At 45.1% G+C, this 24,088-nt stretch overlaps 10 non-coding genes across 10 annotated transcripts; 5 read left to right on the top strand and 5 right to left on the bottom strand.

The window, feature by feature from the left end:
• Positions 1 to 428: 428 nt before the first annotated feature.
• On the bottom strand, positions 429 to 501 carry trnar-ucg (transfer RNA arginine (anticodon UCG)). The gene has a single exon. It is a non-coding gene; the product is annotated as a tRNA-Arg (tRNA).
• A 1,183-nt stretch (positions 502 to 1,684) lies between these two features.
• On the top strand, positions 1,685 to 1,758 carry trnan-guu (transfer RNA asparagine (anticodon GUU)). The gene has a single exon. It is a non-coding gene; the product is annotated as a tRNA-Asn (tRNA).
• A 1,536-nt stretch (positions 1,759 to 3,294) lies between these two features.
• Positions 3,295 to 3,376, top strand: trnas-uga (transfer RNA serine (anticodon UGA)). Its single transcript has one exon. It is a non-coding gene; the product is annotated as a tRNA-Ser (tRNA).
• Positions 3,377 to 4,934: 1,558 nt separating this feature from the next.
• trnar-ucg (transfer RNA arginine (anticodon UCG)) lies at positions 4,935 to 5,007 on the bottom strand. The gene has a single exon. It is a non-coding gene; the product is annotated as a tRNA-Arg (tRNA).
• Positions 5,008 to 7,686: 2,679 nt separating this feature from the next.
• On the top strand, positions 7,687 to 7,760 carry trnan-guu (transfer RNA asparagine (anticodon GUU)). The gene has a single exon. It is a non-coding gene; the product is annotated as a tRNA-Asn (tRNA).
• A 1,504-nt stretch (positions 7,761 to 9,264) lies between these two features.
• Positions 9,265 to 9,346, top strand: trnas-uga (transfer RNA serine (anticodon UGA)). The gene has a single exon. It is a non-coding gene; the product is annotated as a tRNA-Ser (tRNA).
• Positions 9,347 to 10,896: 1,550 nt separating this feature from the next.
• On the bottom strand, positions 10,897 to 10,969 carry trnar-ucg (transfer RNA arginine (anticodon UCG)). The gene has a single exon. It is a non-coding gene; the product is annotated as a tRNA-Arg (tRNA).
• Positions 10,970 to 15,660: 4,691 nt separating this feature from the next.
• On the bottom strand, positions 15,661 to 15,733 carry trnar-ucu (transfer RNA arginine (anticodon UCU)). Its single transcript has one exon. It is a non-coding gene; the product is annotated as a tRNA-Arg (tRNA).
• Positions 15,734 to 18,428: 2,695 nt separating this feature from the next.
• On the bottom strand, positions 18,429 to 18,501 carry trnac-aca (transfer RNA cysteine (anticodon ACA)). The gene has a single exon. It is a non-coding gene; the product is annotated as a tRNA-Cys (tRNA).
• A 1,624-nt stretch (positions 18,502 to 20,125) lies between these two features.
• trnas-gcu (transfer RNA serine (anticodon GCU)) lies at positions 20,126 to 20,207 on the top strand. Its single transcript has one exon. It is a non-coding gene; the product is annotated as a tRNA-Ser (tRNA).
• The last annotated feature ends 3,881 nt before the right edge of the window (positions 20,208 to 24,088 follow it).

Genomic DNA, 24,088 nt, shown 5'->3' with positions numbered 1-24,088 from the left:
ATATATGTATATATTAGCACCAATGTCGTTCTTAAAAACTAACATGAAATTGTCAGGGACATTCAGCTATATACAAAGACGAGACAGACAAAGTAATAATTCTGTATTAACGTGGCCTACATATTGACGCAATGATCGAACTAACTGACATGTTCTGATTCAGATCCCCTGCAGTTCATGCCAATTAGAACAATAGCAATGCTGAGTCCTCCCCACCCTACTGAGCACAAATTCAGCTGCTCTCCAGTTCTGTTCTGCATGTTTTTTCATTGCAATTGAGCTCGGAGCTGGAGATGATCTCCATACAGTTCTGTGTTAACTAGCCCGCACTTGCGTGCTAATTTACGGGTTGTGGCAGATGCTTTTCTATAGTTCATATACATGACGGCAACCTGTTACCGAGGAACCTGAGAGGTTTAAAAGCCTCACGAGCCAGGCAGGACTCGAACCTACAATCTTCTGATCCGAAGTCAGACGCGTTATCCATTACGCCACTGGCCCATAGAACATGCGCTTGCACTCCACCACAGAGAGCTCTACACTGCTACTAGTAGTACACCTCCCCATCTAAATTTTCACAGCAAGAAACTTGTGTTTCCTACTATTTTTATCAGGTTTAAAATATCATCTCCTTAAAACAGAAAAAGTGTTGATGTGTCGTGCTGAAATTCCGATTGATTTTGAATTCAAAGAAAAAACGTTTTCTTCCAAAACACCGTGAAATTGTCACATCTTGCAGACAATAGGTGTATTCCATGTTGAAAAGAGAAAAAAGAAAACAATGGAGCCTTTTACAGGTGTGAGGCTTCTTCAGGTGTGAGAAGACCTCACGGCCGAAACGTTGTGTTTCCTTTCTTCTCTTTTCAGCATGCAATAAACCTATTACTTGTTCCTTTGCAGCTGAGGAATGCTGACATAGCTACCCAGCTGAACATCTTGCAGACTCTACTTCTCTCCTGTAGAAGTAAAGCAGGGCTTGCTGGGTGAGCTTTTGCTCCGGTATGTTAGGTCACGTGTCATGTTAAATCAATTCTTCTAAACACAACATTTGCTGGTGCTAGCTTTCCCCATGAAAAGAGACATTTCCCTTACAGTACATGACATATCGTTTTTTTTCTATCAATAAGTATAGAAATAAAACAAAAGAAAAAATGTTGTCGCCAAAGAATGCTCTGTCGCCTTGGGGAGGTGTCAAGGGCATTGAGCTCCTTGGACATGAAAAGTGCCCGATAAATGCCATTTCTCATCATTTCTCTTGGCGTCAGTTCTGCTATTAAATGGGACGGAGGCAACGGGCTCAGAGAGCAGGTTAAGTGCACACCGAACGCAGATGTGTCCAAGTGTCTGTAAAAGCGCGGTGCTCTGCTGGCGCTGTTCCCTAGTGGCTTAAAGTGCCCGCCTAGTAAGCAGGCGATCCTGGGTCTGAATACCAGCGGTGCCTCTCTCCGTGTCTTGTTGTGCCGAATGTCTCATTTCAGACAAACATGTACAGCTTGGTTCAGTTTAATGCAAGAATTCATTTCCTTTCTGGAATAACTTGTTTTTGAAGAAATCCATACAGCTTGTGAAAGATGAAATCCATTTCTTGGTTGTCAGTGGAAAAAGATTGCTGGCTGCAAGAAGCGCAAGTGATTGTTTTCTTTGACCATAAACCTGCAAATGTAGGGTGCACAAGCAGCCGTCAGTCTCTGTGGCGCAATCGGTTAGCGTGTTCGGCTGTTAACCGAAAGGTTGGTGGTTCAAGCCCACCCAGGGACGCGTGTCTCAGTTTTTCCAATGTAAACATCATCACCGCTAAAGATGATGGCGCAGAAGGCTCCACAGTCGAAACGTTGTGCTTCTTTTCTTCTCTTTTCAGCATGGAGTAAACCTTTGCTTGATCCTTTGCAGCCTACGCATGCTGACACAGCTACCTTTCTCTTAACGCGCCTCAATCATTATTCACCAAAACCATCAGCAGAATGTGTCGCCTTTGTGGTGATGTCACTCCTCTGCTTCACAAATGTCCTTAGTGACGGACCATTTTTTTCTGCCATTTTTCCGGAGCGGTTATTGATTGCTCCATCATTTCCCTCATACTTTCCATCCCTAGATTGAAAAAAAAAAACAGAAACAGGCTGACAGGACAACAATCAAATTGCAAAAACTCATCAAAGCACTCGATAGAGTATTTGAATCCACAAGTAGCTACGAGCAACTTTGTCCTGGCTTGCATGAAAGTCGGAAAATGTCAAAAAGAAAAAGATGGTGGCTTTTTCATATTTGTTCTTTCATTTTTAGTTCGTTGGCTCTTCTGTCCATTGTCCTCCTGCCTGGCTCTTGACCTGTGACTGTCTGAACGCACACATTAGACTTTCAGGCGGGGGATTTGTCCTGAGCCTCTGTGAAAGACCCACCCACCCCCATAAATAACTGCTCTAGAAACACATGAATGCAAAACTAAACCACAGCTTAAAGAGGAGCTCCAACTCAGTGCCATACTAATGTAAACAAAGTAATACTAAGACATGTTCTTATGGATTTGTCTTACCTTGAGATATGTAATTGGATTTCAGGATTAACTTCCTCATTCAATGTAGTGGTGATTCTTTGCCTGGTCAGTACCTGGGTGGGAGACCTCCAGCGAACAATTAAGCTTACTGCTGGAAGTGGTGTTAAGAGACTCTTAGGATCTTCCAGAGGTCTCTGTCCAATAGCACTAGTTGCCTTAGAGCTGGCTCAAACATTGCTCAAGAGTCTACCTTTCACAGATGCGCAAAGATGAATGATGGGGGTGCACTCTTCAAGGAGCCTTCCAACTGTAGGGACCGATTAGAGACGATCCGTAGCATGTGTTCGTTTCCATATACGCCCCGTGTCTCAACGGTAGGACAGAGTCAAATACTGCCTCGACACGTAACAGCGTTATATTAAACCGCAGGACTTGAGGGCTGTTTTGTTTGAATGTTCAAGGCATTGGTAAGAGCGTAGGTCAAGGGCCATTGGTGCATCTCCTGTAACTGGAGCAAAAATGCTATTCAAAGTGCAGTGACTAAAATCGTCGTCCACATGTCTCCGTTGTTGATTGCTTTCTGTCTAAGAACGTTCTGTTTTCATGTCCGAACGGGGAGACTTTATCATTCCAACTTGAAGCCACCCTTAAGTTCTCTAAGGTGTGTGTGTGTGTGCTTGCACGTATGGCGTAAAAGGTTTCTTAAACGGAGAGCGAACTTGAAAAAAGTTGCCTCTGCTGCCGCCGCCGCCTCGCACTCCCTGTTCGATTGTAGCAAGAAGGCAGCGGCCGCGGCGCTCGCTGTAGTCGTGGCCGAGTGGTTAAGGTGACGGACTTGAAATCCGTTGGGGTCTCCCTGCGCAGGTTCAAATCCTGCCGACTACGGCGTCCTTTGCATTTGGTTGCGTGCGTGCGTGTAAAAGGACCAGCGCTGTTTCGTTTTCGCTGGGACCTTTAACACTCTAAATCGCCTGGACCCGCAGCCTGTGAAATCGATTCTTCAGCACCCACGAAGGACGCTTTGCCGCTGGACACAGATACCGATGCTTTTCTGCAACGAGCTTTCCAGCTGAATTTTCTCGGCAGCTCCGTACTGAACCTGTTCTCCATTGCAACATAGCGGAGGCTCGTCACGTCTATAGCAAGGCTGTGTAGGACCGCATACGCCACAGTGACTTGTACACAGACCACATGAAAGGCAAGCAAAATACACTTTTAAAATTCCAAAGACTCACAAGGTCAGAGGAACAGCGATGACCTGAACAGATCTGTTCCAGAAGTCTAGGTTGACCTTTTTAGAGCTGTAATTGCATTTTTGTTTAATAGAAGATCAAATCTACTCGCATGTACCAGCACCTTACAGTTTATTGATGTTAATTCTGTTTAAGTAATAAGATTGCTAACGATGTTGGACTTTAGCCGGTGTTTTTTAGAACAAATTGCTTACACTTCTGTAAGGAATACGCAGTACGTGCCTTTGTCAGTCATTGCTCACCATACCTGTAACTTTCTTATCTAACTCACTTCCTCAAATGGTGAAGGTCCACAAACATAAATGAAAAAAAAACCCTTGTTGTAGATGAGGTGCACAAAAAAGCAGCCCCTGATAGTGTATAACACATTTGTACTATTGCAGAGACACATGTAACATATATATATACTGTATATATATATATGAAACAGAAATAGAAACAGAAACAGGAATCGCTTACTCACCTGGAGAATCTCTGTAGGAATATCTAGCATTTATCAATGGAAATAAAAGCTGCTTTAATACAGTGCATGTTCAAACTCAAACCCTCAGCTGCTGTTCTTGTTTGTTTTGGGACAAATTGCAACTGAGCATCGCATGAGCCGTTACGTACCCTTATCTGTTAGGGAATTTCAAGGGAGGAGTTAGGTCAGAATGGGTAGGCTGCAAAACAACAAGTAAAGATTTATTCCAAGATGAAACGTTGTGGCGGTTTTCTTATCTTTTCAGCATGGACTAAACTTTTACGTGTTCCTTATATGCTATACGTGTATCTATTAGCACCAATGTCGTTCTTAAAAACTAACATGAAATTGTCAGGGACATTCAGCTATATACAAAGACGAGACAGACAAAGTAATAATTCTGTATTAACGTGGCCTACATATTGACGCAATGATCGAACTAACTGACATGTTCTGATTCAGATCCCCTGCAGTTCATGCCAATTAGAACAATAGCAATGCTGAGTCCTCCCCACCCTACTGAGCACAAATTCAGCTGCTCTCCAGTTCTGTTCTGCATGTTTTTTCATTGCAATTGAGCTCGGAGCTGGAGATGATCTCCATACAGTTCTGTGTTCACTAGCCCGCACTTGCGTGCTAATTTACGGGTTGTGGCAAATGCTTTTCTATAGTTCATATACATGACGGCAACCTGTTACCGAGGAACCTGAGAGGTTTAAAAGCCTCACGAGCCAGGCAGGACTCGAACCTACAATCTTCTGATCCGAAGTCAGACGCGTTATCCATTACGCCACTGGCCCATAGAACATGCGCTTGCACTCCACCACAGAGAGCTCTACACTGCTACTAGTAGTACACTTCCCCATCTAAATTTTCACAGCAAGAAACTTGTGTTTCCTACTATTTTTATCAGGTTTAAAATATCATCTCCTTAAAACAGAAAAAGTGTTGATGTGTCGTGCTGAAATTCCGATTGATTTTGAATTCAAAGAAAAAAGGTTTTCTTCCAAAACACCATGAAATTGTCACATCTTGCAGACAATAGGTGTATTCCATGTTGAAAAGAGAAGAAAGAAAACCATGGAGCCTTTAACAGGTGTGAGGCTTCTTCAGGTGTGAGAAGACCTCACAGTCGAAACGCTGTGGTTCCGTTCTTCTCTTTTCAGTGTAGTGATTCATAGCCGTTCAGGGACCCCAAATATGTAAGAAAACCGGTTCAGGGACGCCAAATATGTAATCATAGTGGCTCTCTGAAGGCACCAGTTCTGTAGGGTTTGGGCATTTACTGAGACAATTATTAATTGTAGCAGTAAATCACAAAGTTGATTCTTTTGATGGCTTTAGAGTCCAACCATGCGACATAACTCAAACAACGCACACACACAGGTACTAATACACGAGGATACATTTATTAATACATAGAATATGCATATAAAACTAACAGATCTTATCGAGAGGGTTATCAGAATACAAAAGGTATATATTCAGTCAGTTACGAAGTGTTACACATATCAAGAGGACATACGTTCAGTATATCATTCATTAAGACCGTTTCGTAAATGAACTTAGTTATAACTTCTACATTAGATACTCAAACAAGTACATAACTCTTAGGAATTAAATTGATATCAACTGGTTGGGATAACAATTGAATTCTCGAGCTGTAATGCATTGAAGTTAAATACTCATCCAATCTTTGGGGATTCAGATCTCCTGCGGGCACAAAGAAACAGTTGCAGGCTGTTGCTGTCCAATCCGCGCTCTCTGGCTCAGTGCCAGGCTGTGCTGTGCGGCTTGCGACGGTGCGCTGCTGATGCTCACTGACCGGCTAGTTAGTGTTGGCTTTAACTAGCAAAGTTTGTGCACAGGAGAAAAGATGACTGTGGGTCCCAGCAAGTCAGGAAGAGGACCGGTTCGTTCCTAATGAAGAGCTAGTTCTGAATAGTGATTCAGCTGTCCACAGTTCCGACCTGTTCACGAGGCCTGCTGCTGGTTACTCTCTGGCAACCTCCACTCTAGACTCTTAGAACAAAGGAAAGTTCTGGCACTCAGACACACTGGCCGTTCCGTGGTTGTCCGGGCTGAGTCTCAGGATGGTCAGGAGGCGCGCTGCGAGGATGTCCTGCCCTTGGGAGCCTTCTGCTCCTGGGCCGTCCTGCCCTGGAATTCTCCTTTGAATTCCCTTTAGAACAGTCCACAGAATCCTCTCCAGAATCCCTTCTGAATCTTGTTGAATCTCACTGAATCTCTCAGGCTCTCTGTGTTGCCTGTTTTTACCTGGAGGAACTTCAGCTCATTGATTGGCTGAAAGTTCCATGGGCATCAGAGTCCCACGTGGGTTACTCGGCCCTACCAGTCCCTGATTGGTTGATCAAGGTGAGATATGAGTCACTTACTCCTGACACTTAGTAATGCAGTCCAGATGTCCAACTGGCACTCCCTAGACAGATAGGCGCCAATGGATGACCATTGATCATGATAGCCAGGCTTAGCTAAGTGCATCCCCCTTTGGGAGCTGTCCTAGGACCTTAAATCACCCTGGGAATAGTCTCTCTGTGGCTGCACCACAGAGATGAACAGAGAAATGGGGCCTCATTTGGGAAGCTCGGAAACACTTAATTCTGCCTTATTAATAAGCCTCGCCGCTACATCAGCATGCAATAAACCTATTACTTGTTCCTTTGCAGCCGAGGCATGCTGACGTAGCTACCCAGCTGAACATCTTGCAGACTCTACAGTACTTCTCTCCTGTAGAAGTAAAGCAGGGCTTGCTGGGTGAGCTTTTGCTCCGGTAAATTAGGTCACGTGTCATGTTAAATCACTTCTTCTAAACACAACATTTGCTGGTGCTAGCTTTCCCCATGAAAAGAGACATTTCCCTTACAGTACATGACATATCGTTTTTATTCTATCAATAAGTATAGAAATTAAACAAAAGAAAAAATGGTGTCGCCAAAGAATGCACAGCTCTGTCGCCTTGGGGAGGTGTCAAGGGCATTGAGCTCCTTGGACATGAAAAGTGCCCGATAAATGCCATTTCTCATCATTTCTCTTGGCGTCAGTTCTGCTATTAAATGGGACGGAGGCAACGGGCTCAGAGAGCAGGTTAAGTGCACACCGAACGCAGATGTGTCCAAGTGTCTGTAAAAGCGCGGTGCTCCGCTGGCGCTGTTCCCTAGTGGCTTAAAGTGCCTGCCTAGTAAGCAGGCGATCCTGGGTCTGAATACCAGCGGTGCCTCTCTCCGTGTCTTGTTGTGCCGAATGTCTCATTTCAGACAAACGTACAGCTTGGTTCAGTTTAATGCAAGAATTCATTTCCTTTCTGGAATAACTTGTTTTTGAAGAAATCCATACAGCTTGTGAAAGATGAAATCCATTTCTTGGTTGTCAGTGGAAAAAGATTGCCGGCTGCAAGAAGCGCAAGTGATTGTTTTCTTTGACCATAAACCTGCAAATGTAGGGAGTACAAGCGGCCGTCAGTCTCTGTGGCACAATCGGTTAGCGCGTTTGGCTGTTAACCGAAAGGTTGGTGGTTCAAGCCCACCCAGGGACGTATGTCTCTGTTTTTCCAATGTAAACATCATCACCGCTAAAGAAGATGGCGCAGAAGGCTCCACAGTCGAAACGTTGTGCTTCTTTTCTTCTCTTTTCAGCATGGAGTAAACCTTTGCTTGATCCTTTGCAGCCTACGCATGCTGACACAGCTACCTTTCTCTTAACGCGCCTCAATCATTATTCACCAAAACCATCAGCAGAATGTGTCGCCTTTGTGGTGATGTCACTCCTCTGCTTCACAAATGTCCTTAGTAACGGACCATTTCTTTCTGCCATTTTTCCGGAGCGGTTATTGATTGCTCCATCATTTCCCTCATACTTTCCATCCCTAGATTGAAAAAAAAAAAACAGAAACAGGCTGACAGGACGACAATCAAATTGCAAAAACTCATCAAAGCACTCGATAGAGTATTTGAATCCACAAGTAGCTACGAGCAACTTTGTCCTGGCTTTGATGGTGGCTTTTTCATATCTGTTCTTTTATTTTTAGTTCGTTGGCTCATCTGTCCATTGTCCTCCTGCCTGGCTCTTGACCTGTGACTGTCTGAACGCACACATTAGACTTTCAGGCGGGGGATTTGTCCTGAGCCTCTGTGAAAGACCCACCCACCCCCATAAATAACTGCTCTAGAAACACATGAATGCAAAACTAAACCACAGCTTAAAGAGGAGCTCCAACTCAGTGCCATACTAATGTAAACGAAGTAATACTAAGACATGTTCTTATGGATTTGTCTTACCTTGAGATATGTAATTGGATTTCAGGATTAACTTCCTCATTCAATGTACTGGTGATTCTTTGCCTGGTTAGTACCTGGGTGGGAGACCTCCAGCGAACAATTAAGCTTGCTGCTGGAAGTGGTGTTAAGAGACTCTTAGGATCTTCCAGAGGTGTCTGTCCAATAGCACTAGTTGCCTTAGAGCTGGCTCAAACATTGCTCAAGAGTCTACCTTTCACAGATGCGCAAAGATGAATGATGGGGGTGCACGCTTCAAGGAGCCTTCCAACTGTAGGGACCGATTAGAGACGATCCGTAGCATGTGTTCGTTTCCATATACGCCCCGTGTCTCAACGGTAGGACAGAGAAAAATACTGCCTCGACACGTAACAGCGTTATATTAAACCGCAGGACTTGAGGGCTGTTTTGTTTGAATGTTCAAGGCATTGGTAAGAGCGTAGGTCAAGGGCCATTGGTGCATCTCCTGTAACTGGAGTAAAAATGCTATTCAAAGTGCAGTGACTAAAATCGTCGTCCACATGTCTCCGTTGTTGATTGCTTTCTGTCTAAGAACGTTCTGTTTTCATGTCCGAACGGGGAGACTTTATCATTCCAACTTGAAGCCACCCTTAAGTCCTCTGAGGTGTGTGTGTGTGCTTGCACGTATGGCGTAAAAGGTTTCTTAAACGGAGAGCGAACTTGAAAAAAGTTGCCTCCGCTGCCGCCGCCACCTCGCACTCCCTGTTCGATTGTAGCAAGAAGGCAGCGGCCGCGGCGCTCGCTGTAGTCGTGGCCGAGTGGTTAAGGTAACGGACTTGAAATCCGTTGGGGTCTCCCTGCGCAGGTTCAAATCCTGCCGACTACGGCGTCCTTTGCATTTGGTTGCGTGCGTGCGTGTAAAAGGACCAGCGCCGTTTCGTTTTCGCTGGGACCTTTAACACTCTAAATCGCCTGGACCCGCAGCCTGTGAAATCGATTCTTCAGCACCCACGATGGACGCTTTGCCGCTGGACACAGATAGCGATGCTTTTCTGCAACGAGCTTTCCAGCTGAATTTTCTCGGCAGCTCCGTACTGAACCTGTTCTCCATTGCAACATAGCGGAGGCTTGTCACGTCTATAGCAAGGCTGGTTAGGACCGCATACCCCACAGTGACTTGTACACAGACCACATGAAAGGCAAGCAAAATACACTTTTAAATTTCCAAAGACTCTCAAGGTCAGAGAAACAGTGATGACCTGAACAGATCTGTTACAGAAGTCTAGGTTGACCTTTTTAGAGCTGTAATTGCATTTTTGTTTAATAGAAGATCAAATCTACTCGCATGTACCAGCACCTTACAGTTTATTGATGTTAATTCTGTTTAAGTAATAAGATTGCTAACGATGTTGGACTTTAGCCGGTGTTTTTTAGAACAAATTGCTTACACTTCTGTAAGGAATACGCAGTACGTGCCTTTGTCAGTCATTGCTCACCATACCTGTAACTTTCTTATCTAACTCACTTCCTCAAATGGTGAAGGTCCACAAACATAAATGAAAAAAAAACCCTTGTTGTAGATGAGGTGCACAAAAAAGCAGCCCCTGATAGTGTATAACACATTTGTACTATTGCAGAGACACATGTAACATATATATACTGTATATATGAAACAGAAATAGAAACAGAAACAGGAATCGCTTACTCACCTGGAGAATCTCTGTAGGAATATCTAGCATTTATCAATGGAAATAAAAGCTGCTTTAATACAGTGCATGTTCAAACTCAAACCCTCAGCTGCTGTTCTTGTTTGTTTTGGGACAAATTGCAACTGAGCATCGCATGAGCCGTTACGTACCCTTATCTGTTAGGGAATTTCAAGGGAGGAGTTAGGTCAGAATGGGTAGGCTGCAAAACAACAAGTAAAGATTTATTCCAAGATGAAACGTTGTGGCGGTTTTCTTATCTTTTCAGCATGGACTAAACTTTTACGTGTTCCTTATATGCTATATATGTATATATTAGCACCAATGTCGTTCTTAAAAACTAACATGAAATTGTCAGGGACATTCAGCTATATACAAAGACGAGACAGACAAAGTAATAATTCTGTATTAACGTGGCCTACATATTGACGCAATGATCGAACTAACTGACATGTTCTGATTCAGATCCCCTGCAGTTCATGCCAATTAGAACAACAGCAATGCTGAGTCCTCCCCACCCTACCGAGCACAAATTCAGCTGCTCTCCAGTTCTGTTCTGCATGTTTTTTCATTGCAATTGAGCTCGGAGCTGGAGATGATCTCCATACAGTTCTGTGTTCACTAGCCCGCACTTGCGTGCTAATTTACGGGTTGTGGCAAATGCTTTTCTATAGTTCATATACATGATGGCAACCTGTTACCGAGGAACCTGAGAGGTTTAAAAGCCTCACGAGCCAGGCAGGACTCGAACCTACAATCTTCTGATCCGAAATCAGACGCGTTATCCATTACGCCACTGGCCCATAGAACATGCGCTTGCACTCCACCACAGAGAGCTCTACACTGCTACTAGTAGTACACTTCCCCATCTAAATTTTCACAGCAAGAAACTTGTGTTTCCTACTATTTTTATCAGGTTTAAAATATCATCTCCTTAAAACAGAAAAAGTGTTGATGTGTCGTGCTGAAATTCCGATTGATTTTGAATTCAAAGAAAAAAGGTTTTCTTCCAAAACACCATGAAATTGTCACATCTTGCAGACAATAGGTGTATTCCATGTTGAAAAGAGAAGAAAGAAAACCATGGAGCCTTTTACAGGTGTGAGGCTTCTTCAGGTGTGAGAAGACCTCACAGTCGAAACGCTGTGTTTCCGTTCTTCTCTTTTCAGCATGCAATAAACCTAGTACTTGTTCCTTTGCAGCCGAGGCATGCTGACGTAGCTACCCAGCTGAACATCTTGCAGACTCTACAGTACTTCTCTCCTGTAGAAGTAAAGCAGGGCTTGCTGGGTGAGCTTTTGCTCCGGTAAATTAGGTCACGTGTCATGTTAAATCACTTCTTCTAAACACAACATTTGCTGGTGCTAGCTTTCCCCATGAAAAGAGACATTTCCCTTACAGTACATGACATATCGTTTTTATTCTATCAATAAGTATAGAAATTAAACAAAAGAAAAAATGGTGTCGCCAAAGAATGCACAGCTCTGTCGCCTTGGGGAGGTGTCAAGGGCATTGAGCTCCTTGGACATGAAAAGTGCCCGATAAATGCCATTTCTCATCATTTCTCTTGGCGTCAGTTCTGCTATTAAATGGGACGGAGGCAACGGGCTCAGAGAGCAGGTTAAGTGCACACCGAACGCAGATGTGTCCAAGTGTCTGTAAAAGCGCGGTGCTCCGCTGGCGCTGTTCCCTAGTGGCTTAAAGTGCCCGCCTAGTAAGCAGGCGATCCTGGGTCTGAATACCAGCAGTGCCTCTCTCCGTGTCTTGTTGTGCCGAATGTCTCATTTCAGACAAACATGTACAGCTTGGTTCAGTTTAATGCAAGAATTCATTTCCTTTCTGGAATAACTTGTTTTTGAAGAAATCCATACAGCTTGTGAAAGATGAAATCCATTTCTTGGTTGTCAGTGGAAAAAGATTGCCGGCTGCAAGAAGCGCAAGTGATTGTTTTCTTTGACCATAAACCTGCAAATGTAGGGTGCACAAAAGACTGTCAGACTCTGTGGTGCTGAAAAGTTGGTGGTTCAAGCCCCTCCAGTATGCGTGTCTCAGTTTTTCCAATGTAAACATCATCACCATCGCTAAAGAAGATGGTGCAGAAGGCTCCACAGTCGAAACGTTGTGCTTCTTTTCTTCTCTTTTCAGCATGGAGTAAACCTTTGCTTTATCCTTTGCAGCCTAAGCATGCTGACGCAGCTACCTTTCTCTTAACACGCCTCAATCATTATTCACCAAAACGATCAGCAGAATAAGTCGCCTTTGTGGTGATGTCACTCCTCTGCTTCACAAATGTCCTTAGTGACGGACCATTTCTTTCTGCCATTTTTCCGGAGCGGTTATTGATTGCTCCATCATTTCCCTCATACTTTCCATCCCTAGATTGAAAAAAAAAAACAGAAACAGGCTGACAGGACGACAATCAAATTGCAAAAACTCATCAAAGCACTCGATAGAGTATTTGAATCCACAAGTAGCTACGAGCAACTTTGTCCTGGCTTGCATGAAAGTTGGAAAATGTCAAAAAGAAAAAAATGGTGGCTTTTTCATATCTGTTCTTTTATTTTTAGTTCGCTGGCTCATCTGTCCATTGTCCTCCTGCCTGGCTCTTGACCTGTGACTGTTTGAACGCACACAGTAGACTTTCATGCAGGGGATTTGTCCTGAGCCTCTGTGAAGGACCCACCCACCCCCATAAATAACTGCTCTAGAAACACATGAATGCAAAACTAAACCACAGCTTAAAGAGGAGCTTGTCATGACCGCCAGGCAGTTAAGACCAACTCTTAAGCAATCTAAACAGCACCAGCAGAGGGTGATTATTAACAAACGCCGCCGCACGAGTTAACCCACCTGCACACACTCCACCGTGGGGTACGCAGTGCTATTTTTACCATCTTTACTTGCTTCCCGCTGGTATTGAGTCTACTCCTTGAGAGCTCTACCTGGCGTTTTTTCCATTACCTCGTTTATTCTGGATATTGGACTCCCCTTCTGCCTTTTCGACTTTGGACCTCGCCTCTCACCTCGGACTGTTTGCCACCAGTGTTCTCCCTGGATTACGACTTACCTTACGCCTCTTGACCACGAAACAAAGCAAAGCAGAGCAAAACAAAATGAACAAACGAAAAGCCTCACGTCCCGCACTTGCGTGTAACGCCGTTACGTGCCCAAGCGGTATTGTACTTCATCTTAGCACTGCACCCCGGGGCGTACGGTATATGGGAACGAGCACACGCCACAAATCGTCTCGAATCACTCCCTACAGCTGTAAGGCACCTTGAAGCGTGCACCCCCAACATTTTTCTTTGCGCATCTGTGAAAGGTAAACTCTTGAGCAAACTCTGAACCAGCTCTAAGGAAACTAATCCGATTAGACGTTACTTTGACTCATCCTTTAAGGAAACCTTGTTAATTGGAGAAATCAATGATTTCGAATGAATTCTGTATGCGTTAAAAGACAGCTATACACAGAAAACATGCAGGACACTTCTCATGATGTTTCCCGAGCCGAAACACAGTGCGTTTTTCCAAGCCATTTGACAAAGCCCACCCACTGAAAACTGCAGCAGATCGTGTAAAGACGTTCAACTTTGTAACTACTGCACGCACAGGAAGCAGAATAAATTCCTCTTTTCAAACTGTCAAAGGTTTGCTTTGCGAACACTGCAGGACATCGCACAATCTCTTTTGAATGGGGACAAACGATTTCTCATGGGGCACAGTAAGTACAGACGTTTAAAAAGCTCCACTCATGCCGACGATGCAGCATGAAGAAGCGCAACCTAACGTTTGCATTCCTAGCAAATTCCTTTTATTTTTTGATAAATAAAGACAGTCTTGTTTAACAAACAACACACACAACATTTTACATTGTCAATTCAATTCAAATCAATGTATTTCTATATAGCGCCTTTCACAACAAGGTTACGTGCTGTCTCTTTGAGGCAGATGTTTAAATCCTCTGAGTTAAGTGCTGAAGTTATAGTAGTCCTATCAGTATTGTTGCCTCCGATCAACAGATCCTCATTTTTCTCAGAGTTGAGTAACAAAAAGTTTTCACACATCCAAGTATTTCCTTCCTTAATGCATTTAACTAAACTGATAATAGAAGAGTTGTCGTTTGGTGTAAACAAAATGTTTATTTGAGTGTCATCAGCATATGAATGAAAGTTCATATTATTTTTTCATATTATCCTACCTAGCAGCAGCATGTAGAGAGAGAGAGCAATATTGGTCCCAGCACTGATCTTCTGGTACCCCAAATTGAACTGGTGACATTGATGAAGCAGTACAATTATTAGATATTTGAACATAATGAAAACGATGAGTAAAATGTGAAGTAAACCACTGAAGGACGGTTCCAGATAAGCCAACCTCAAACTCAAGCCTGTGTAACAAAACAGAGAGGTCAACCGTGTCAAAGGCAGCTCTAAGATCTAGAAGCAAAGCACAAGCACTGTTGCATTCCCTGCATCAGTAGCTAAGAGAATATCATTTACGACTCTTGTTAATGCAGTTTCAGAAACCAGACTAAAATTTCTCAAGTATATTATTTGAATCCAGATATGATTGACGTTGGGCAACAACTATTCTCCCAAGACTTTTAGATTGAAATGGGACCTTTGAGACAGGCCTGTAGTTGTTAAGAACGTGTTGATCCAAATTTGACTTCTTAAGAGCGGTCTAACAACCGCTACCTTAAATTGATCAGGTACAACGCCTGACGCAAGCGATGCATTCATCATACTAATTATAGGTCCTGCCAGTCCTTCGAGGGAATCTTTGACTAGCTGAGTGGGGATGGGATCTAGCGAACAGGTGGTTGACTTTGTCTTACGTCTGTGTTTATGAGTCCACCATAAGAAGAAATCTGAACAGGAGTGGTGATCATGCGAGGTCACCATGGAGGAAACCACTGCTCTCCCCCCAAAAAAAACCACCACTGCCCCTCTCAAGTTTGCTAAAGACCACATGGATGTTCCACAGCAACTCCTGGAACAATGTTCTGTGGACAGTGACAAAAGTTGAACATGTTGGTAAATGTGCACAACGTTATGTTTGGAGATAACAAAACACTGCATACCAACTCCAAAACCTCATCCCACCTGGGAAGCATAGCGGAGGCTGTACGGCTTGCAATCATCGAGGGACCGATGAATTCCAAGATGTATCAGGAAATTCTACAGCAGAATGTCAGGGTGTCTGCCTGTGATCTAAAACTCGAAAGACGCTGGGTCATGCAGCATGACAAAAACAAAGGAGTACATCAACAACAGAGTGGCTGAAACAATAGAAATTCCGTATTTTGGGATGGCCGAGTAAGAGTCCTGACCCCAATCCCATTGAAGTGCTGTGGCGTGATCTGAAGCAGGCCGTTCAGTGCAAGACATCTCCCAACTGTATGTGAGAGAAAAGCAGAGACGCTCACTGAGTAAGGTGGGGTTGCAGCTTTGCAAATCAAAAGGACATTTGTACGCTCAAAAAGGGACAGTAGCACCCCAGATGGGACTCGAACCCACAATCCCTGGCTTAGAAGGCCAGTGCCTTATCCATTAGGCCACTGGGGCACACTGGGTTGGGTCGATCACGCTGATGAAGAGCCAGTTTTTTTTTTTCCTTTGCTTTTTCAAAGGGATCCCCAAAATTAGGAAAGTTAGGCAGCAGAAGGTTTACTGTGACCTGAGAAGGACCGGCATCCAATCACGGTGGTACACACACACACGCTCTCACTCATCTGAGCTACACGGCTACCAAGATGATCTCAGGTGCGCCGAGCTGGTACGGAACATATTGAACTGATCGACGGCGAATTGTCTCTCAGACAGGCTTTTCACCTCTGAGCTCCCTGACTGACAGTAATCAGCTAGGTAGTGAAACAGTCAGCTGCTTCTAAGCCTTAAACAGCTGCATCTCGGCGCTTCCACAGAGAGATGATTTGAAAGCCAAACATCGCCCATTGGGAACACCTTACTATCACTAGTTTAAGAGACTCTTAAGGTCTTGCAGAGGTGCCTGTCTAATAGCATGCGCTTTGCAAGCTATAGGTGTTTAGGCTGAGGCAGAATGCCTGTTAACAAAATGTTTTTCTAAAGGGGCCTCGCACTCTTTTCCAAGCAATGGTCACCATCCCCACCGAGTGTCACAATGTAGTCATGTCCTAGGACATCACCTGTTAGTCTCCATTTGTCTGCCACCAACACTTTAGGTTAAGGGGTCACAACCGCACCCCAAAGACCAGAGGAGCCGTTGGCGTTCTGGCGGCGCAGATTGGGCTGAAGGTGGGGCGCTTGAATCTCGCTGTTGGAGGCCGTCTGAAACTGACCCAAGCCTTTCCCTTGAATTAAATGTAAATAAGAAATGAACCCCAGATGCTCATGGAATCAATCACGTGTTTCCTTTGAGCCGTTTCAGAGACTGCTCCAGAGTTTACCTTGCACAGATGCGCAAAGATTAATGATGGGGGTGCACGCTTCCAGGCGTCTTACAACTGTAGGGACTGATTAGAGACAATTCGTAGCTTGTGCTCATTTCCCTCTGTAACGCTTACGGCCGACAGGCACTGTGTAAGAGCCGGCGTACAAGAGCGGGTGACGTCACCGCCCTTCCCTGTGATAGCAGGACCACAGCTACTGGGCTGTGGAGAGATCTCTCTTTAACTCACGGGGCTAGGTCGCTGCAGAGAGACGCGGAAGTCCCGGGTTTGAGCCTCCAGTCGGGATGGGGCCGACCAGATGCGGCAAGGGCGCCCGCCTGAGCCCCCGTTGCGTTACATCTCTATTCCCCGTGTTGCAGTGGTAAGATGACGTAAATTCCTGCTTCGACACGTAACGGGATTATAATCAAGTGCAGGAGCTGAGGGCTTTAGTTTTGTTTCGTTTTCCATGGCGTTCGTAAGCGCGCAAATCAAAGGCAATTCCTGCGTCTAACACGAATGTAAATGCTTTTGAAAGTGCAGTGTGGTGCAGCTTGTAAAATCCTTGTCCACATTTTTGGTTTGTTGATGTTTTTTCTGTCTGCCAAAGTTGTATTTTGACATCCGGACTGGGGGACTTTATCATTTGAACGTGAAGCCAGCCTTAAACCCTCTGAGGCGTGTCTGTCTGCCGGCACAAATCTTGTGAAAGGTATTTTTTTTAACGGAGAGCAACTTTAAAAAGGTTTCCGCAGCCACCTCGCAGTCCGTGTTAGATTATAGGAGGAATGCGGCGGTGGTGGGCTCGCTTTTGTCGTGGTCGAGTGGTTAAGGCGATGGGCTTGAAATGCGTTGGGGCTTCCCCGCGCAGGTTCGAAACCTGCCGACTCCGGCGTCTGCCGCACGTCGCCTTGTGCCTGCGCGGCAGAAGTGAAGTGCCGCTTCTCCTTTCCTGGTACTATAACAACGCGAAATCACTTGGACCCGCCGCCATGGGAAGCAATTCTTCAGATAACCACACATTTTGCGTTCACACCTCTGGTGCTCTACTTATGCCTTTGAAAACCTAATGAATAAAGCTGAAAGAACCGACACGATATGTAGGTGCTGGTAAAGCACGCAGTAAAGAACTGTTAACAGCAAGGGTTTCAGTGGGTTAACTGAGGAGAAGGCGTGATCGCTAATTGTTGACTTTTTATTTGGTGTTAGAAACACTCTTACTGTGCATGACGTGCAACAAATGTAGCCACAGAAATTGCATCACGCTTTCATGTATGCTATTGCAGACACCAACGTTGCCTAGATAGAAAACCGAAAAAGCCGTGGGTTTGCTTGCTGGTCTGAAGGATCTCTCTTCGAATCTCTATCATTTGTCAATGGAAGTAAAAGGCGCTGCAATCTCATACGTTCAGAATCAAACCCGCAGCTGTTGTTCGACTTTTTTTTCTTGACTAATTACAACTGAGTGTCGCATGAGCAGTTACATAAACTTGTCTGGTATATTTGAACACAAATGCCGTTCTTCAATTAAAACTAACAGTACATTGTCAGGGACATTCAGTTCTATACAAACAAGAGACAGACAAGAGAATATTTCTACCGTTCATGTGGACTACGTGTTGACTTACTGATCGGAATAATTGAAAAGTTCGGGCTCATAGCCGATGCAGTGCGTGCTAATTAGAACAACAGCAACGCTGAGCTCTCAGCACCGTACTGAGCCCAGGTGTTTTTCTAAAGCTGTCAGGTGCAGTTCATTTACATGAAGGAAATATCTTACTGGGTACGATTACAATGCAGTAAGTAGCACAGACTACTTAGGGAGTAGCCCGATGTGTTTAAAAACGACCTGAGCCAGGCAGGAGTCAAACCTGCAATCTCCTGATCTGTAGTCAGACGCGTTATCCATTGCGCCACTGGCCCTGGTGTGACACTGCAGGACTGTAACCCAGTGAGATGAGCACTGCACCTAGTAAAATATTACCCCCGGTCCATTCTTTTCCAAAAGTGAGAAACACCTGTTTTCTACATTTTGTCTGTTTTAAAACCATATCTCTTTAAACCAAACCAAGAGTTTGTCTTTTGCACTGATATTCTGATTCATTTCGATTTCAAAGAAAAAAAAAACATTATCTTCCAAAGCATCATAAAATTGTCCATTCTTCCAGACTCTACTTCTCTCTTGTAGTAGTACAGCAGACCTTTCCAGGTGAGCAGATCACAGAGTCCGAAATATGCTTCCTCCATCAAGCAAAGTACCTGAACATGACTCTGTCTTCATAAAAGCGCCCCTGTAATAAAGAAATTAAATCCGAAATCAAGAGGGCAGTTGCCTACTGAAGTTCAAGAAGTCATCAATTTTAACCCAGCAACACATTAAAGGCTGCATCTATACAAGTACGATTCTAGAAATGCTCACCAGATTACGTTTTAAGAAGGAACTGTACCTCAGGTTCCGCCGAGATCTTAACTCGGATGGCAGGATTCAGAGTCCGGAGTGTGGACTGATGGCGCACGGAGGGTCCATATACTGTGGATCCCTCAGTGATCTTCCGCGTGTTCAAACCGCCAGCGTGTGACTCCCCTGTCCCTGTGACCTCATTGCTCTGCTCTCGCCTCTGTGCAGCTGAGCCCGACTCATGGTAAAGTGGAAAAAAATATGCCCTCATCGTGGGATTTACTCTGGATCGAGGATAGATGTCACTTTTTTATCGTTGAACAGGATGTATGTGATGTGGCGACTAGGTTCAATATTGTATCCTTTTAAAAGATTAAGGACTGGGGTGAGCGTGATTTACCACCCTTTCAGCTAAGAACCCGACATGAGCACCGTTTAAGCTGCATAGACTCGGTCGTTTAACTCTTCTCCATTAGCAGGGTTAAGGTTAAAGAAAAAAAACATTGCTGACTTCTTTTTTTTTGCCAGCCGCTAGCGCTGATTAGCAATGTTTGTATTTCATGTTTTGCAAGTTCCATCCATTTTAAGAAAAACAAGTCGCGTTAAAGACAGGAAATGAATACTTGCATTTAATTAAGTCTAGCCGTAGGCGGTTGTCTGTAAGGACCAGTTCTGTTCGAGAAGACAGAACAAAGAAGGCACCACTGGGATTCGGACTCAGGATCTCCTGTTTAAGAGACAAGCGCTTTAACCAACTAAGCAACGGCGCCCTGGTAGTGTTGTCCTTTTGCAGCCACTTGGACACACCACTCAGACACATCTGCATTCGGTGTGTGCTCCGCCTGCTCGCTGAGCAAGTTGCCACCTTTACATACAATAGCAACATCGACACCAAGAGAAAGGATGACAAATGGCTTTTATCTGGAACTTTTCATGTCCAAGGAGCTCAATGTGCTTTCTGTGTACAACAGGGCCACTGAACTCCACAATGGCCACTGAACCACAGCAGTGGCTTGCTGGCTTGACATCTCCCAAGGAAAATGTTGAAATCGCATGTGGAACAGGAAAAGGACCCTTGAGTACGAGGGAAAAAAAAGAAAAAGATCATCTGGAGCGCGCCAACCCATGTCTGGACAGCCCAGTTTCATCGACGAGGTGGCCGAGTGGTTAAGGCGATGGACTGCTAATCCATTGTGCTCTGCACGCATGGGTTCGAATCCCATCCTCGTCGCTCTCTACGTTTGACGTTGGCTCTCCTTTTGTTTGCTCCATTACTAGAGCCTTACATTTTCTAGCGGTGGCTGAACATGGTATAGTAGGCTAACGTTGGTATCGAGCAGTGGTAGTAACAGTATTTACGTGCCGCTGCTGCCAAGTGGCTCTGGGTTGAGACCGCGTTTTCACTTACTTGCAGCACAAACGGAGAAAGCGATTTTTGACAGTCTCTCGAGAGACTGCGCTAGGTGTTTAGGGATAGACTTTGTCAGTTCCCCCTGGGATGATGGCCTCTCAAATAGTTTGTGATTCCTCTAGACGTTTATACAGTAGAAGCCTGCTTCGTGGCTTAAATCCAAGCTAAGGAAACAAGTTAGAGGTCTGATGCAGAACTGCGAATTCAATGAAGGGGAACACTACAGTACATTGCACTGTATGTGTGAGGAAAGCTGCCCCCTTCTGTTCCTTGTCGACCGAACAGAGGACTGTAAAGGATACCGCCAAGAAACTTTAGGATGCTGGTTGGAATCCAGCTCCAAAGAAGCCCCTTTGGGTGTTATGTAATCAAAAAGTAAGAACAGAGAATCTCCCTTTGATCAAAAGCGCAACAGAACTGTTTTCCGTGGAGCAGGTTTCAGACCCGTAGACCTGTTTTATTTGTAGGGCAGGGCGCATTCCCAAACGCGAATCTCCTGTTTTAGAAATGCTTTGGGCGGCGTGAAGTGAAAATAAGAAGTGGGCTCCAGATGCACATGGAAGCAATCAAGTGTTTCATCCGAGCTGTTTCAAAGACTGCTCAACAGCTTTCCTTTTACAGAGGCCCAACGATTAATGATGGGGGTGCACCCTTCAATGTGCCTTACGACTCTAGGGAGTGATTGAGACGATTCGTAGCGTGTGTTCATTTCCCTCTATTCCCCATGTTGCAGTGGTAAGATGACGTAAATTCCTGCTTCGACACGTAACGGCGTTATAATCAAGTACAGGAGCTGAGGGCTTTTGTTTTGTTTCGTTTTCTATGGCGTTCGTAAGCGCGCAAAACAAAGACAATTCCTGCGTCTAACACGAATGTAAATGCTTTTGAAAGTGCAGTGTGGTGCAGCTTGTAAAATCCTTGTCCACATTTGTGGTTTGTTGATGTTTTTTCTGTCTGCCAAAGTTGCATTTTGACATCCGGACGGGGAGACTTTATCATTTGAACGTGAAGCCAGCCTTAAACCCTCTGAGGCGTGTCTGTCTGCCGGCATGTATCTTGTGAAAGGTTTTTTTTTTAACAGAGAGCGACTTTAAAAAGGTTTCCGCAGCCACCTCGCACTCCGTGTTAGATTATAGGAGGAATGCGGCGGCGGCGAGCTCGCTGTAGTCGTGGCCGAGTAGTTAAGGTGATGGATTTGAAATCCATTGGGGACTCCCCGCTCAGGTTCGAATCCTGCCGACTACGGCGTCTGCCGCACGTCACCTTGTGCCTGTGCGGCAAAGGCGAAGTGCCGCTTCTCCTTTCCTGGTACTATAAAAATGCTACATCGCTTGGTCCTGCTTCCATGGAAAGCAGTTCTTCAGGTAATTCTACTCTCTTACCAAAGCTGTTAGGTTCCTTTCCGTGGTGAGATGGGTTGTCATGCAACGCTGCCACATAGTGCCGACAGACAAGTGTGTTGCGGGAGAAGAGAAAAGTGTTTGAAGATTTAAGAGTGTCTTAGGTGGAGCCAAAATCAAGTGTCACAAATGCAAGTGGGAAGATTTCCAATGTTTAATATGGTCAAAATAAGCGGAAGTTACCAGATGGTCCGGCACAGTCTGCCATGCTTTTGTCATATACTGTAAAGTGGTGTGGAACTGGGTGTTGAACTGGAGCCTCACCATTTGCATATGTGAGGCTCCAGTTATACATCGAGTGTCACATTAAATGACAAAAATGAAGAGAGTTAAAGCACCTGGAGAGGTTTTCTTACAACTTTTGAGCTGACACAGTTTTGGAAAATGTTTCCTTCACGGTGCACTGAACAACATAGGCAGCCAAGAGTCTCCAAAACAAAACAGAATGGACAGATAGGAGAAAATTCCCACTCGTCCTGAAGTTCCCAAAATCCAGCACTGAGCGTAAACAAAGTGTCTAAGTAGCGTGGGAATGCTAACCCTAACCCTAGCTGGAGTTTGAGCAATCCGGCACTGAGCGTAAGAAGATGAGTCAAAGTAACGTCTAATCGGATTAGTTTCCTTAGAGCTGGTTCAGAGTTTGCTCAAGAGTTTACCTTTCACAGATGCGCAAAGAAGAATGTTGGGGGTGCACGCTTCAAGGCGCCTTACAGCTGTAGGGAGTGATTCGAGACGATTCGTGGCGTGTGCTCGTTCCCATATACCGTACGACCCGGGGTGCAGTGCTAGGATGACGTACAATACCGCTTGGGCACGTAACGGGGTTATATGCAAGTGCAGGACGTGAGGGTTTTCGTTTGTTCGTTTTGTTTTGCTCTGCTTTGCTTTGTTTTGCTTTCCATCGCGTTGGTAAGAGCGTAAATAAAAAGGCGATTCCTGTGTCTACCACTAATGTAAGAGCTATTTCAAGTGCGACGTGGTGCGGCTTTTCAAATGCTTGTGGGCATTTCTCTGTTGTTGATTATTTTTTTGTGTGTAACAAAGTGGCATTTTCATGTCCAGACGGGGAGACTTTATCATTCCGACATGAAGCCACCCTTAAGTCCTCTGAGGCGTGTCTGTCTGCAAGGCTTGTATTTTGCCTTCCGCCGGCGCCTCGCGATCCAGGTAAGATTGTAGCAAGAACGCAGCGGCAGTGGGGCTTGCTGTAGTCGTGGCTGAGTGGTTAAGGCGATGGACTAGAAATCCATTGGGGTCTCCCCGCACAGGTTCCAATCCTGCCGACTACGTTGTCCGCCTTCAGTCGGTGTGTTTCGGCACAAGCAAAGAAGCGCGCCTCTTTGCTGTTCCTGGTGGTTTTAAAACGCCCAATCGCTTGTACCCGCTGCCTTGGAAATAAGTTCTTCAGCGTCCGCAAATGGCATTTTGCAGCTGGAAGCAGATGTCGACGCGTTTTGCACAGAGCACCAAAAAAGCGTCTTTTTTGAAGGCTCAGGCACTGAGCATTGGTGGTTCAGTGGTAGAATTCTCACCTGCCACGCGGGAGGCTCGGGTTCGATTCCCGGCCAATGCAGTGGCTTTTGCAGCGAGCGGCTCCATCACTTGCATCCCCTTGCAACTCGCAACTGAAAACCCACTGAAGCTAAGCAGGTGTGAGCCAGGTCAGTACCTGGATGAGGATGAGCTACAGGGAAAAACAAAGCTTCCAGCTGGAAGCGGTGTTAATGGTGCCGGCGGGGGGGTGCTCACCCTGAGGTCTGTGCGGGTCCCAATGCCCCAATATAGTGACGGAGATGCTGTGTTGTAAAAGGGCGCTGTCTTTTGGATGAGATGTAAAACCGAGGTCACAGCGCTCTGTGGTCATTCAAAATGACCACCAAAACCTTTGACAAAAGCTCTTGGTAATTGATCGTCTTCAATAATGCTTCTCCTTTGGGTACATTTTAAATCAGCTGAAAAATGCTGTGAAATGGGGGGGCACTTCAGGCCAGTGTAGGATTTGGGTTACAAGAACCATGAAACTGCACGAGAAAGCCCGTACACTGAATTACACAGCTTTCTATTCAAAGGAGGACAAAATTCCCTGAGTTTGATTTTTTGCAACACAGAGAGGAGCACTGTCGTGAGGCCGGTTAGCTCAGTTGGTTAGAGTGTGGTGCTAATAACGCCAAGGTCGCGGGTTTGAGCCCCGTACGGGCCAGGTCTAGGTCCAGGTCCCTGTTTGTGAAACAGGCAAATGACTGTCTCAGGGGCCCATTCCTCATTCTCAAGACACATGTATGCAGTATGTACACCGTGCAT

This window comes from Lepisosteus oculatus, unplaced genomic scaffold (assembly GCF_040954835.1).
Source record: "Lepisosteus oculatus isolate fLepOcu1 unplaced genomic scaffold, fLepOcu1.hap2 HAP2_SCAFFOLD_164, whole genome shotgun sequence".
NCBI classification, from domain to species: domain Eukaryota; kingdom Metazoa; phylum Chordata; class Actinopteri; order Semionotiformes; family Lepisosteidae; genus Lepisosteus; species Lepisosteus oculatus.
This window is presented reverse-complemented; position numbering and strand designations above follow the sequence as displayed.